Source organism: Cavia porcellus, unplaced genomic scaffold (assembly GCF_034190915.1).
Source record: "Cavia porcellus strain 051 isolate PalLab524CR breed Dunkin Hartley unplaced genomic scaffold, mCavPor4.1 scaffold_136, whole genome shotgun sequence".
Lineage (NCBI taxonomy): Eukaryota > Metazoa > Chordata > Mammalia > Rodentia > Caviidae > Cavia > Cavia porcellus.
The window spans coordinates 687164-692778 of record NW_026947619.1 but is presented as its reverse complement, the minus strand read 5'-3'; the positions used below and the strand labels follow the sequence as shown (position 1 = coordinate 692778).

The following is a 5615-nucleotide window of genomic DNA, read 5'->3' as shown; positions in this document are numbered from 1 at the left end:
ATTGGTAACGTAAATGTATATTCACACATAGCACTACATCCCATAAAAAATACAGTTAGTACTTGATAATAAGAAATTAAAACAAAGCAGAAATCCTTTTAATTAAAAATTTAAATCTCACTTAGCAAAAACATCAATGAATCACAGTGACAGTGGTTGCAGGGCAGATGTACAAGCTCTCCCTTCTCCCAGGGATGCATTGCACAGGAGACTACAGCAGCCTCTTCCTGTAGATCCTGTGTTCAGACAACTAGTAGAAGCCTTCCAATTAATGGAGTGTTTTCTTCTCTATGAAGGCTGGAACTTCTTTTGTATTATATTCCTTTGTATATTATTATATTCCTTTTTCTTTTCTGGCTGGAGAAAACAAGCCCCAATTAAGAACTTGATTGTTGTGGCCAATGGAATTAAAAATGTAAGTTGTTTTCTCCAGGGAAGATTTGGATAATGTTCACTTCTCCCAGAATCAGTGAGCACTGCCCTTCAGGAAATCTTTCCCAATCTCCACATCTGCATGGTTTTTGTTGTTGTGTTGGTGTGGCTGTGGTGGAGACTGTGGCCTTTTGGGGAGGCTTGGTCTTTTAGATATTTGAACTAAACATACAGCTGACACAAGTCTCTCCTGAACTGGCAGAAAAACATTTAACCCTCAGTATTTGAATACTTTTCATTTTATTTTTTTCCTTTTTTTAAAAAAAAAGTAAAATTAATTCTTTATTTATAGTATATTTTGTGGATGAATATTACTAAGAATCTGTGTATCAAAATCACTTTGAATAAAATAGGAACCAATGCGATATTTCTGTTCTATCAATCAGAATTATTTAGCATTATTCTGGAATTTTGAAACCATATAATAAATAAATATTCAGTAAAATAGCAAGAAAAAAGAAATTGCTTGGAAAACCACACATTATTATTTCATAAAGGAGAAAACTGTTCACCTTACAAATACATGAAACATTTATATAAACCAAGGCCATAGTCAAAATATGTGTGATCCAAACAAAACACAAATACATGAGAATTGTCAAAATTTTCAATATAAGATTACTAACTTAGCAGATTTTGGTGAAAATGCAAATGGCATAACAACAATTAACACATATCATGGTGCTATAATGAAATAGGGAGAAGAAGAGGAACTAGTGAGAGAGGGGGAAAGGAAAGAAGGGAAATGAAAAAGAGAATGAGGGAAATTTGGAAACAAAGCTTTTGTAAGAGGGGAAGAGGAGTGGAAGGGAGGGCAGGGAAACTGTTAAACATTGAATCAAAATATATCATGTACAGGAAAAAGTACCCCATGATGGATTTGATCATTATAAGTACCTAAAATGTATTTATAAAATTAATTTTAAAATGTTATTATAGAATATTTATTAAAAGCATAATATTATAGTAGGGACTTTAAAGCACCTAACAGAATATTTCACATATGTTAACACTCCCCAAAGTTTTGTTGAATTTGCCACTACTATAATTGGAATAAAAAGAAAGGAGTTTATTTTATGGCAAAACCAAGAATGAAATGGTAATTTTAAACAACAGAAATTTTAATATAAGGCTTTAAATAAAATAAAATGAGTTACATGGACAAATAGATGTGAAATAATGCAAAAAATAGTGATAGAAGAGAAATGAGTCATGTGGAAATTGGTATTTATTCACGTATATACATGTGTACTCCTTATATCACAGAGCTCAAATTTAAAGACACAGTTGAATACTATATTATTTTATTCCTATGGAAAACAATTTTGAAAATTAAATTATTAAATGTGAAATAAATTTAAGAGGCACTAAATAATTTTTACATTATCATACACTTATTTATAAAATTATATATTGGAATTCTTGGTAAAAAGGAGTGAAACATGAGAAACTTTTACTACCTAGAATTTTTTGTTTTTTTTTTACCTTAAATATGATAGAGTGTATGCAAAATATTCATAGTGAGCCCAGTTAATTGTGTTAAAAATATAGTACATGGTTAGCCAACCCATGCTTTACAAATCATGAAAAAGTTTTTGGGATTAGTAGAAATAACTAAAGTAAGATATGTAAGATATGTAAATTACACAGTACAAGCCATCAAATAAAATATTCTTAAGAAAAAGCATGAAATATACTCACTCCACCTATTAAAAATAATGCAAATATATGTCAACATTACATTATGTGGAATCAAGTTAGGACCCTTGATTGAGGTAATGATTAAGGAAATAATATTGCCCTGCCTCCTTAATTGAAATGTCCATTATTATGCTTCCAGATGCTTCTTTGATACTAAAAAAGGAGTATTTCAAATACGGATAGATTTGAGCCATGACAATTTCATTCTCAGAATTAGTGGTAAGGTAGGTAAGAACGACAACAACAAAAAAGACTCTGTGTGAAAACCCAGGACACTGTCAGTGAAAAGTGTGCAGGAATAAAAATATCAGCAGATATCTGGATATGGTAATGAATATTAAATGAAGCTGGATATGGTGGCACACACCTGTAATCCCAGTACTTGGTAGGCTGAGGCAGGAGGATCATGGTCAGTTCCTGACCATCCTGGGCTGCAAAATGAGCTCAAGGCCAGCCCAAAATTCATAGCAAGACACTGTCTAAAAAAGAAAAAACGTATAAGGAAGATATAGACATCATCAATGGAATTATGAGAGAATATCACTTACCTTGATATTCTTGCTCCCAATTATAGGAACACTAGTGGCTTCAGCACATGATAAAATTCAATCAAATACTGTGTCAGTAGCACCCTCTTTGCACACAGGGGCATAGTGAACCTGCTAGAGTTCTCATGTGCTGTGCAAAACCCATTAATTTGTTATATACATTTGACTACAGAATTGATGTATTAGTCTGAAAACAGAAAATTCCCATGTGTGTAAAGAAGAAGAATCATTCTGGAGGGTGAAAAATTTCATAGATGAATTGTTTCTCATTCTTGCCCTGTTTTTATGTCCAGGAGTCAAGAAAGTCACAATGAATAAAGCCATGACATACACATGGACATAACTGAATATCTACAGAGGCTTATGAATATCAGTGGACACTGTGTAGGGATATAAGACATTTTAAGCGTAATGAAAGAAAATTAGAAGGCCTAGCATTGTATACAGGCAATACTTTGTGGTAGCTGTTTGGCACTGAATTCAACATAAGGTCTCAGCTTCTGATTCTAAAGAACATCAGTCAGTGTCCTGTGCAGTGGCAGCTCAGTTTGGAGAAGTGACATAAATATTACAGTAAGATAGAGGGTTGTCGATGTCCGCTCCCGGCCGGCAGGAAAGACACACGACAAGGTCTGGCGGTGGTCAGGCTTTTCTTTATTCTCTCCTTATACAGTCTGCCCCGAAGCCTCTACCGGTCCGCTCTCCGCGGCTCCTTCCGTGCTTCAGTCTGCCCCGAAGCCTCTACCGGTCCGCTCCCCGCGGCTCCTTTTGTGCTTCAGTCTCTCTCTCTCTCGGGGGTGGAGGCACTGGCTATATATAGGATTAATAGCTAGGCAGACTACCCTGTGAGGCGGGAACTTAGTGGGGTGATAAGAAACAGGTGCCACACAGGCGGGCTCGATGAGAGGGGTAATCTAGCTCAGGCTTTTGTACTTTCCCACAGGCCTCGCAATCACCGCGTCTGATGACTTGACAGTGCCACGGCTCCCAACATCTCCCCCTATTTTATTTTAAATGATGGCTACGCGCATCGCAGCCCGTCCTGGATAGAGTGCAGAGGCCTATGCCCCGAACTGAGGCCCACCGTAGGCCCTTAGCGTAGACCCTGGTCGGCCGTCCCAGGGTCCACCAAGGCCCTCAGGCCCTCGTCCTTTTTTCTAGGGCCAGGAATGAACCGGACGGAACCTGGTTGCACATAGGCATGCACTCATTTCTCTCCACGAATCCCCTCGGAGAGAAATTTATCTAACAATCCAGCGGCTTTCGAGCGGAACGGGGTAGGGCCTGGCTTAGGTTGAGTCGTGCTGGGGAGGCACGCTCTTACCCGTCATTGACTCACCCACCCTGCTACATGTTGTTGTCTAGGGAGGAGAATGTGGGAAGCCTGTCACTTTTAAACGCGGTCGTAGGCCATGCGAGCGAGCCATGCGTATACAAGGGTAGCACATAGGGGAGCAAGCCGTTCCAGGCCCCCCAAAAGGGGATTGTCCTGCAGTTCTTTTAGGGCTCATCTTGTTGTTGGGTCTGCGGTTGGCCTCTGGTGGAACAGGCCTGATCTTCAGTCGAGGGACTTGTCGCGTCAACCTCTCTGGGACCCACATTGGCTCTCGTCCCGATTCCTGCGGAAAGACACAAACCGCGCCTCGGCTTCCTCTTTTGTATCTCTGCCCTCCTTGACGGACCCTTCTCGGGAGCTTCCTGACTGTGCCTGTTCAAACACCTCGAGTACTTCTACAAGTTCTTGAGAGCTCCCCCCGTAACTACCCTCACTCTTTAGGCACGTGTGTATCATTTCCCACAATGGACGAGCAGAGACTGAAGCTCTACCCTCCCGCTCTGCTAGGGAAAGGTCTCTGCCCAACTTTTCCCAGGAGGGCAGGTTTACATGCCCTGTAGGCAGAAACCAGGGAGCAAAGCTGTCAATCTCTGCAAGGAAATTTTCTAAAGTCTTACGCCCCACCTTGAGGTCCTTGGACTTTAGGAGTCTCCGAAGGACCAACACCAAGGCTGTGTATCTTTACTTGGCATGTTTCCCATTTTTAATATATCTTCTGTTATTTTTACTTCTATGTTTATGTTTTACACTCTTTTATTACCTTAAGTTCTGGTGTTATGTTTCATACTCACCGCATGAGGCCCAAGAAACCCGCCACTTACGCGTGAGGTTGAGAGGAGTCTACAAACCCTGTAGGTGCGCGCCACCCAGGGCCCAGGCTTATCCTCTACTCACCTGTCCTGCAGCTGCAGCACTGTGTAGGAGAATGCAGTCCACCGCCGCGTCTCGGGGTTGATCAATCCCCGTGCGGGCCTCCAAACGTCGATGTCCGCTCCCAGCCGGCAGGAAAGACACACGACAAGGTCTGGCGGTGGTCAGGCTTTTCTTTATTCTCTCCTTATACAGTCTGCCCCGAAGCCTCTACCGGTCCGCTCTCCGCGGCTCCTTCCGTGCTTCAGTCTGCCCCGAAGCCTCTACCGGTCCGCTCCCCGCGGCTCCTTTTGTGCTTCAGTCTCTCTCTCTCTCGGGGGTGGAGGCACTGGCTATATATAGGATTAATAGCTAGGCAGACTACCCTGTGAGGCGGGAACTTAGTGGGGTGATAAGAAACAGGTGCCACACAGGCGGGCTCGATGAGAGGGGTAATCTAGCTCAGGCTTTTGTACTTTCCCACAGGCCTCGCAATCACCGCGTCTGATGACTTGACAGTGCCACGGCTCCCAACAGAGGGTGTATGCATCTGCTTCCAATCCTGAAAAGAGGAGGCAAAGAAAAGAAGAATTTATCATATCTTAGTTTTTAAAAGTTTACAAGGAAATTCACAATAATTCATCAGCAGTACTTTATGTCTATGAGTGGGAAGGACAGGGTAGCATTAGAAAAAATGTGGATGCAACCACCCCCAGATGTTTAGGCATTATCCTTCCTGATCACCAAAA

At 41.4% G+C, this 5615-nt stretch overlaps 1 long non-coding RNA gene across 1 annotated transcript; it reads right to left on the bottom strand.

The window, feature by feature from the left end:
• Positions 1 to 3314: 3314 nt before the first annotated feature.
• On the bottom strand, positions 3315 to 5399 carry LOC134475143 (uncharacterized). The gene is made up of 2 exons (XR_010046109.1): positions 4912 to 5399; positions 3315 to 4300 (listed from the first exon to the last, which is right to left on the bottom strand). It is a non-coding gene; the product is annotated as an uncharacterized LOC134475143 (long non-coding RNA).
• Between the last annotated feature and the right edge of the window lie 216 nt (positions 5400 to 5615).